Source organism: Elephantulus edwardii, unplaced genomic scaffold, assembly GCF_000299155.1.
Source record: "Elephantulus edwardii isolate Elephantulus edwardi_28Jun2011 unplaced genomic scaffold, EleEdw1.0 scaffold00004, whole genome shotgun sequence".
In the NCBI taxonomy this organism is placed as follows: domain Eukaryota; kingdom Metazoa; phylum Chordata; class Mammalia; order Macroscelidea; family Macroscelididae; genus Elephantulus; species Elephantulus edwardii.
The window spans coordinates 17148590-17159209 of record NW_006399754.1 but is presented as its reverse complement, the minus strand read 5'-3'; positions in this window follow the sequence as shown (position 1 = coordinate 17159209).

Here is a 10620-nt window from a genome sequence, read left to right as displayed (position 1 = left end):
GTTGGTGTCTTTGAGCTGTGATGTTGGAGAAGAATACTGAATATCCCATGGATGGCCAAAAGAACAAACAGATATAACTTAGAGAAAGTGCAGTCAGAGTGTTTCTTGAAGGCAAAGATGACAAAGCTCTGTCTCACATACCTTGGGCATGTTTCCAGGAGAGGCTATTCTTAGAGAGGGACATCATGCTTGGAAAAGTGGAGGGTTGGTGAAAGAGAGGAAGACCTTCAACTAGGATTGACACAGTCACCACAGCAATGGGCTCAAGTATGTCAGAGATGGTGAGGCTGGTACAGGAAAATCACGGTTCACACTTGACGACACCTAACAAAAACATAGGAAATTACAAGGCGCATTGCCATGGGAAAGTCTGCTGTTAGGGACCTCTCCAAAGTGCTGAAGAGCAGTGGTGCCTCTCTGGAGACTAAGGTGCGTCTGATGCAGGCCATGGTCTTCGCAGTCACCTGTTATGCATCAGAGAGTTGGACAACGACCAAGGAGGATAGAAGGAGAATTGATGCCTTTGAGCTGTGGTGCTGGATGTACCATGGACTGCTAGGAAAACAAACAGATTTGTCCTGGAGAGGGTTAAACCGGGTGGCTCCTTGGAGGCAAGGATTCTGAGGCTCCATCTAACTTACTTTGGACATGTTGTGAGGAGAGACTGGTCCTTAGAGAGGGACATCATGCTTGGGAGGGTGGAGGGACGGCGCAGGAGAGGAAGGCCCTCTATGAGGTGGATTGATTCAGTGACTGGGATAATTGGGATGGGAGTGTCAGAGACAGTGCGATTGGCACAGGACAGAGCGGAGTTTAGGGCTGTTGTACACAGGATCGCTATGAGTCGCAGGCAACTCGATGGCACGTAACAACAACAACAACAAACAAAAACATCATTATTTTTATATTAACTTCTGATACTTAACAAGAAGTTTCAATTAATTGCTTGCAGAGTATAACATGAAATAACCAGCCCTGAAGTTCCACCCCCCACCCAAGAGATTCTATCTAATGATTTCAAGACTTCTATAAACCTGGAAACTTCGCACACAGCTTCCACATTTCAGGAGAGGTGTGTACAGAACTCACACAGCTTTGATTATGGGAGGTCTTTCAAATGGCAGGTCAATGTATTCATTTGTCCAAAGTACTTTAGTTTGGCAATTCCTCTATCACTAAAAAGAGATTAACACTTGACGAGATAAGAAAGTTACATCAACAAAACCCCTGAGATCTATGAGATAGGATAAGATAGAAAGTCGCTCACTTCTATGGACTGGACATTTAACAAGGCTGAATTCTGGCAAAATGCTTTGCTGATGACTCAGTTTATCTGTAAAAGATGAATCAAGCAGAGTCTAAACATGAAAGAAATGGTTTAATAGTGTTAAAGATTAGATAGGAGAGAAAGGCATTAAAGGGAGAGATTTTCATGGTCATGAAGAATAAAGCATAGAATGACCCCAGCCTGAATCACCTCACCCAGTCATTGGTTGTTGTGCTCAATGGGAAGACTGAAAAGAAAAGAAAAAAAAGAAAAAGTCAAAGGACATACAAGTCACCATCGTTCTGGCTTTCAATCTATCCTTGAGCAAAATGTGGGGGTTGGACTTAATGCCCTCCAAGAGTTCTTCCTGGGCAAGCTTTGAATAATTCTGCAATCCCACTGATGGGAAGAAGAGGGCAAAGTCCATGCGTGAGGACACTTGCTCGCATATCCCCTGCAGGTGCACCCACAGAGCACAGCCATCACCACCATGGATTATTTCACTCGGTTATCTACTGTTCATTTCCTATTTTTGGTGACCGGTCAGCACTGCTTCTCAGCTTTACTTTCACCTGTTTGTGGTTTTAATTAATCAGGAGTCACAGAAGGCAAGGCTGTGCCCATGCTTCTCAGTCATTCCCTCTTGATTTCACCATGGTAACCAGTTAACCAGTTGCCTTTGAGTCAACTAACTCTACCTCACAGTGACTTGTTGTCGGCCAGGGCAGAACTGTGTCCCAGAGAGCTTGCGAATGACTGTGTTTCGGGAAGTAGATTACCAACCTTTTCTCTTCAAACAGCTCTGCGTGGATTTGAGACCTCCAATCTTTTCATTAGCAATTAAGCATGTTAACCACTTATGCAGGATCCTTTCACTATCATGGTTAGAAGATTGTGAATGAAACGAGCCACTGTGTTTATCCTTAGAGAAACAGAAAAGAGGAGAACTGAGTGACTTGCTATCCTTCAGCTGGATTTGGGAATCACTAGTGCTCTGACGGCTTAGTGGCAAGGAGTTATACTTCTATCCCAAAGGCAGGCAGTTCAAGCCCATCAGCTGCTGGCAAGAGAAAGATGGACAAGCCTCCTCCCACATGATGTACAGCCTCTGAAAACCCACTGGAGGGTCATCTACAAGCCTCTTCCAAGTTGACAGCGATCAGAGTGAAGGCTGGGGGATGTCTGTGACCAAGAAGAGAAGACAAACTCTGTCCTAGGACTTAAGGTTTAAAAAATGAGAACGAGAAATGCATAGTATTTTGGTCTAGAACAAATGTTTGACATGAAGGTCTAAGTCAAGATGGTATTGTAATTGTTAAAAATATCCCAAGTAAACTCAGCCCTACTCAACTCATTGCTGGTGAGTCAGAACTGACACATATCCTCAAACAGCTTTTTAGGGGAAGAGACTGCCCATCTTTTCCCCTTAGAGAAATTTGAACTTCATGCCTTTGGCTTGGCAAAGCAATTCTTTATCCTCTAGGCCACCTGAGCTCCCTTTTCCTTTGGCAAATTTGAGGAGCAGATTATTATCAAGATTTGTTTTCAATTTGCTTTGTTTTGACTCAGTGACATGCAGAAGTTTAAGCTTTTTACATTAACTGACCAGACAACTATTAGGTGCTTTAAATTGTCTCAATTATGATTTTCTATTATTTTGACTTATTTTAGCTTAATGCTTTACTTGTTGTTGTTTACCATTAAGTTGGACCCGACCCATAGCTGACTCTCTGGTGGCTTTCTAGAGAGAGTAAATCGAACAGGAGGAGATTGCCCACCCTCCTGGGAAGCAGCCCAGAGATAGTCTTTGTTGTGGACAGTTGTGGGAACTTTGGTGCAGTGCCCATGGAAGCTTTAGTCTCGGGATTTAAAGTCACCATAAATCCGAGTTTATGTCCTCACTATTAACAGAATATTATTACTCATCTTGAATTGTCTATGGGGCACTGAGTTTTTTGTTAAGAGAGTCACAAGATCCTTGTGGAAGTAGATTATGGAAACGGATGTGCAACATGGTCAATGCCATTAACATAAGATGGCATTTAAAAATAGTAAAATATTTTACACTGGTTTACTTACAAAGTTCATATACATTGTTTTTCACACTGATCTCTCCCATTTTTTTAACCCACCTCTCCCTCCACCCATCAAATTGCGCAACACTATGATTACACAACCCACCACCCACCCTGTGCCCATCCTCACCTTTCTACTCCCTCCTCTCCCCCTTGAATTGTCATACTTATTCTATAATAATGGCCTTATACAGTATTTGTCTTTAAGGGACTGAGTTAGTTCACTTAGAATAATGCTCTCTGGTCTCTCCCAAGTTAGGTAGTAATTTAAAAAAAACATTGTTCCTGTGTGTTGGGTAGTATTCCATCTTGTGAGTGTGCCATGATTTCTCAATCCATTCGATTGTGGTTGGACATCTGGGCTGTTTTCATGTTCTTGTAATGGTGAATAGTGCTGCTATGAACATTGGTGTACAAGTCTCCATTTGTACCTCAGTTCTCATTTTCTCAAGGTATATTCCAAGCAATGGAATAGCTGGGTCATATAGAATTTCTATGTTCAGCTTTTTCAGGAAACACCAAACTGCCTTCCAGAGTGGCTGAATCATTTTACAACCCCACCAAAAATGTATAAGAGTTCCTATCTCACCACATCCTCTCTAACATTTATTACTTGCTCTCCTGTTAAACTTTGTACAAAATAAAAATCATATTTAAATAAAAAAGGGGGAAAATAATAAATTCGCTAAAATAGCAAGTATTTTATTACCTATGTATTTAACTATAATTAAATAACACACACACACACACAACCCTTCCAGCATAATCAGATACACTTGATAAAGTCCCTCTTTTTTTTTCCCCTGGAGAAGTTGTTAAACAATTAAAAAAATTGGTAAAACTCACTTCACACATATCTGAACTCCCCCCATGGAGAAAGCACTTGAGCTACTAATTGTTTTCTATAGTAATTGTTGGACACGTCCGTTTCTAAGCTTCTTTCCCAGGCTTTTCAAGACCTAGTTTCCAGAGATATTTGCCATTACAGAGAAGCTTCCCAGTAGTTTGAACTAAAATTATTCATGCTATTTGAAATTACTTCTAATGTCTATAGTTATATTCTTTTTTCAGTCCTAATATTGATTATTTGCACCTTCTCTTTTTTTTCCTTGAGGAATATCACCAGACTGACTTCCAATCTGGTCTCTACCACTAATAATATAACTATCTGTATTCCTCTACTGTTCATAGGATTTTCAGAGGTCTGTTATTTAAGAAGTGGATGGCAATCCTGCTTTCTAGTCTGTCTTCATCTGGGAGCTCTAATGAAGCCTGTCCACCATGGGTAACCCTTGTGGCATTTAACACACCAATGACATAGTTTTCAGGATAACAGCAACCCACACGTTATCTCAAGTACAACAAACTGACAAACAAATGCTGTTCAAATTAGAACAATGTTCTCCCCAAATACCACAAGCTGACAATTTAGTTTGTACCTCTAATAACAAATCAATCTTCATAGTGGGCCTGAGGGCCCAGGCCTGAGGGTTCAACCAACATTTAATTAAAAAAAATCCAACCCACCCGGTACTAATTGGTTTAAACAAGAGGCTTCCAGCCCACAACTGATTGTTAATGAAATAAAAAAGACCTACCAGCCCACAATTGACCATACCTCTATGTTCATCCTAATCACAAAGGAGGAGATTGCCCATCTTTCTTCCTCAAAGCTCATGGTGAAGTTGTGGTGTCGCACCACCAGGGAGGTGCAGCTTCGGAGGTGGGAGAACACCTCCCTATGCATAGACCAGGCTGCTGAAGGTCCCTTATTGATTACTTAGCTTCAAAACCATTGACTTAGGGCTATTCATATTTTATTTGTAGTTTCCCCAATTCTCTTCCCTTTCCTTCCACTAATTTATTTAGGAGCAAAAACTAGAATCTTGTTATTTCTTTAGGGAGCTCTGGTGGCATAGCCCACGGTGTGCTACAAACCCAAAGGCCGCACCTCTCTGCGGTTCAACTCCATCAACTGCTCTGCAGAAAGATGGGCACTTTCCTGCAGTGCACTTCACCTCCTCGCAAAAACCTACAGTGAGGTCAGCTGTGAATTGGTTCCCACTCAACGGCAATGACTTTGACTTTGACTATTTCATTTGAGTCTACTTCTCTACAATACCCGTCTTTTAAAAATAATGATAGATATAATCAAATACTGTTCAAATTTACTCAATTACATTGTAATTATTTTTTTTAATAAAACTTGTTTTAGTCAAAGCAGGGTCCTAATAAGTCCATACATCATAGCTGTTCACTTGTCTTCAAAGTCTTACTTAATCTCTACATTTTCCTCTCCCTTCCCCCCCTTTATAATTAATTTGCATAAACCAATGACATGTAGAATTTTCTACAATCTGGATTTTGCTTACTGATTTCTATGCTGTTGTCATACTCTTCTGTTCTCTGTGCTTTTAATGGTAGTTGGAGTTAGAGGTTTAATTGTACTCAGTGTTGATTTTATGACAAAACTATTTGACGACTGGTGGTGTGCACTTCCTTCAGGAAGTAGGTCATACTTGGCCACACTCTCTTCATGCTATTACCAGCCTTCGATATCGTCTTCTTGTTGTTGTTGTGTGTTGTCAAGTTAGAACTGACCCCTAGCTGACCCTCCAATAGGTTTTCAGAGGCAGGTAATTGCACGCAAGGAGATTTCCCATCCTTATCTAGACCAGAGCTCCCTTCAATACCACCCAGAGTTATCAATTAACTAATCTTAGCTATTGCTCATACTATATTAAAAGTTAGTATATTAAGTATTATTTTTATTATTTTAAGAATATTATTTTATTATCAAACTTGATGATAGTTTATTAAAGTTTCAAAACCTTATAATATCATTTCTATTTTAGCTCTGTTCTCTTGGGGTCTGGAAGGTTTGCCTTCAACACCGTCAGCCAAGTAATGTGCTTCTGCAGAAGCATTGTGTTAAGGGAATGGAGAAGCAGGATCATAAGAAAGCTCAGTCTACCTCTCCCTTCTAAAGTCAGGCCACACAACTGTTTCTAAGGCACTGCATCCTCTCCTCCCGTGTCTTTATCTTAAGGTACCTGTATCCCTATGGCTAATGCAGGACAGGAGACTGAGTCTGGGAGCATGTGAAGCAGGTGGTGGAGATGAGCCTTCCTTGTCTGGACTGAATAGCGGGTGACCCAAGACATCAGAGAATGTCAGCTCAGGATCCTGATAGTCAAGGAGGTTAAATAATGGTAACCCCCTGAGGACAGGTTATGGAGGCCAAGGAAGACATTGTCCAGGATCTGGAAATGGGGCCACAGAGTAGTAGACAGAGATTGCTTCCCTGTCCTGAAGTCAGTAAATGGGTTACAATGGAAAGAAAGTCATACACTTCTTCTAGTTGATGCTTCTTTAGAAGAAACAGAGAGATGGGACTGATATCAGGGTTGGGGTAAGACTGAGAAAAACTGGATAGATTGTGTATACTGCAGTGAAACAGATGAGGGAGTGAATAATTTAAAAGTGATATATGATAGGGTATTATGGTTATAAGAGTCCACAATTAAGGTTGCATAGTGGAATGTACTTGGGGTGGTGAGAGGGGTGCAGGGGGATTGTGTACCAGGGAAGGAGTGTTTCTTTTACTTTTGAAAGAGAGGAGCAAACTGGGGCAGGTGGTGGTGGGGTGGGGGAGGGCTGGGCAGGGAGAGACGGAGAGAAGCGCAGCAATGAATGAATGGAAATCCAAAATCTCTGTAAATGTTCATTAAAATTATTTTTTTTAAAAACAACAAAACAAAAAAAGAAGAAGAAGAGACAGAGAGGAGGAGGAGAAGCTATCCCTTTCAGAAGTACACGAGATTGTTGTTATACCACTCATAGTGATTCTAAGAAAAACAGATCAGAACCTTGGCCTGTCTTTGGCTTCAGAGAGCCTCATGATCTCTGAGGTATATACTGGTGTTGTTATTGTATATTTAGCTGGAACTGACTCAGAGCTGAGCCTCCACTGAGTTTTCAAAGGCAGTAAATTACATGGGAGGAGATTGTCCATCCTTCTCCCATGCAGCAGCTGCTGGATTCAAACCATGTGACTTTTGGGTTGGCTATGCAACTAAGCCTCTAAAGGTCCTGAAGTATATGATAAACAGTAACAGCTAGGCCAGGGCTCTAAGAGAGACCATAGGAGCCCTCTCCGATCTGTAAAGAGTGGTAGTGGGAAGGGGGTTGGGGAATGAGGAACCATATAAAAGGTCAGGCTTACTGGTCTGAGAAACTGGTGGAACCCCCAGTCTAAGGTCTGTAGTCACCCTTTGGGCCTGGAACAAAACTCAACTTTCAGCCAGACAATAGGTGGGCTTACAAAGTGAACAATAACATCAAGGAGGTACTCAGTCCTTACAACAATCAACCATACAATTTCAAAGGAGTAGCATTTGCTCAGGGACAAAACCCAGAAGGCAAGAAGGGATGGATGAAAGGATTAGTGGAAATGAGAGAGGACTACAGTTACATTGTGGGTATTGTAACTCATGTCTCCTAAAACATAATGTATATACATGGTTGAATGGAGAACCAATTTGCTCTGTAAACTTTCATTCAAATCACAATATAAAAAGGAAAAAGCTTGCATCATATGCATTATACTTTGGGAACAAAAAAAAGGTTAAAATGATAGTTAATATTTAACTTAGGTACTAACTTAAATAAGTGTTGTGCTAAAGAATTTACCTATATTATGTCAGTTAGTTGTTACAAAAATGTTTAAAAGATGGAATTCCCAATTTAAAGGTGTGAAAACTGGGCCTCAGAGAACTTAGATGATTTGTTCAAATTTTCAAGCCTAATATGTAGTAATTTTCAAGCCTAATATGTAGTAGAGTCCAAATTAAAACCCAGATTCACTGATGGCAAAGTCCAAGTACTTAACTTTTTACTATTGCTAAAGTCAATCTTTTATCTTTTCTTCCAGGAATATTTATTTACCATGTACTAAAGAGCACTGCTTTTTTCACACGTAAAATGTTTAGGATAAAAGCCAGTGGGTTTTTTTTTTCTTTATTAAATGTGGTTTATAGATTGTATGCAGTGCCTCTCTATCCTAAGCCATGTACTCTGTTTCAGCCATATGAAATTTCCTTCATTTCTTCAAGCTCTCTTAGCTCCAACCTTTTTACAACATGTTTTCTCCACCTTAACCATTTCTTTGCCCTTTTAAGTTTCTGTAAAAATATCACTTCCCTTAAGGTGTCTTCCTTGACCTTCTGAACTAAAGCTTGCCATGTAATCTCGTAGGACCTTGACTATCCTCTAGTGTGACATTCAGAGGTGGTGGCAGTGGTTTCCTCCAGGCCACAGTGACCCTGTGAACAGTGGAAACCCTGCCTCATTCTACACCAGCCTCACAGCCTCCTATGTGCTCAAGCCTATTGCAGCAGGCATGCTGTCAACCTCCTCACTGAGAGGCTTCCTCTCTTGCAGTGAAGTGACCCTTTACTTTTCCGAGCATGATGTCTTTTTCCAAGGACTGGTGTCTCTTGACAACATACCCGTAGTATGTGAGCTGAAATTTTATCACCTTTGCCGCAGAGGAACACACTGGTTGCCCTTCCTCCAAGATAGATTTGCGTTCTTTTGGCAGTCCAGTTACATATCTGATACTCTTTGGAAAACACCACAATTAGGACATGATGCTGAGTGAAGTATCTCAGTCACAACAGGACAAATACTGCCATAGTGCCACTGTTGTAAAACAAGACTGACATCAGGGTTGGGGGGAGATTGAGAAAGATGGAATAAATGATGTACACTGCATTGAAACAGATGAGGGAGAGAACTATTTAAAAGGGATATGTGATTAGGTATTATTATCATAACAAGAGTCCAGAAGGAAGGCTGCATAGTGGAGTGGACTTGGGGAGAGGGATTGTATAACAATGAAAGAATTTTTCTTCTACTTTTCAAAAGGAAGAGCAAACTGGGGAGGGAGAGGTGGGCAGGGAGAAGAGTACAATGATAACTGAATGGAAATCCAAAGTCTCTGTAAACTTTCATTAAAATTAATAATGATAAAAATGAAAAACACCACAATTAAAAAGGCATTCATAGTACTTCATCATAATTACCACTTTATTACTCATTTTGGAATGTAAACTTCATGAGAGAATGAATAGTATCATAGACATCTCTGGTATCCCAGACCCTAAATTAGTGCCTGAAATTTGTAGATAAAGAAAGAAATAATTGCTCAATTGCTAAACCATCCCTTTTATTTTTTTAGTTGCATTGAAGTTTACAGAAAAGATGGACTTAAACTCACTCATTGTCATACATTTTTCTCCCCACCCCCGCTCCCATTCACTTAAAAAGAAACCCCATTCATTATTGCATAATTCCTCCATCTCCCCCTACCCCTCCCTCAGTCCAGTTTGCACCTCCTATTTTGGACTTTCATCATGCAAATAATGGCTAATCATATATTCTTTTTTTTGGAAGCAGGAGTGGCATCCAGTTTCTAAACAAAATGCTTCCAAAAACTCTATGAACTTTGATAAATGCCAATAGTTGTAGAGGGGCTTCAGGCCTTTTGTTCATAGGGTCGCTATGAGTTGTGCTCAACTTGAAGGCAATCGGCAACAACAACAACAAAGGAGCACTTGTAGCCTAGTGGTAAGAAGCTACACTGCAATCCCAAAGACATGTGGTTCAAATCCACCAGCTGCTCCGAGGGAGAAGAATGGACAGTCCCCTCACATGCGATTTATGGTCTCAAAAAACCCACTGTGGGGTCAGTTAGGGGGTGCTTCTAACTAGACAGCATATGACAACAACAACATGTAGTAACCAAGGAGCCCTTGGGGTGCACTGGAAGTGTAACAGCTAAACCAAAGGCTGAACGTCTTCAGTGGTTTCAATCCACCAATGATTCCATGGGAGAAAAGCAGATGTCTTCCTGTTCAGATTCACAACTTGGGAAATCTGGTAGATGGCAACTACGAATCAGAATCAACTCAATGACAGTGAGCTCCAGGTTTTGAGCTTAGATACCAGCCGCATGCTGCCATGGAAGTAGAATTCTATTAAGACTGCCTTAACCCTGTCCCTTAAGATCTCATCTTCTGGTAGGGAAAAGAAAGTAAAGAAGTAAAAAACATGGTTACAGATTGTGACAAATACTATGGCTTCATTTACTATATTAGATTGTTTTGAAATAAAGTGGGTATTTTTTAATTAAATTTTATTAATTTTAATGAACATTTACAGAGATTTTGGGTTTCCATTCATTCATTGCTGCACTCTTTTCTCTACCCTCCTCCC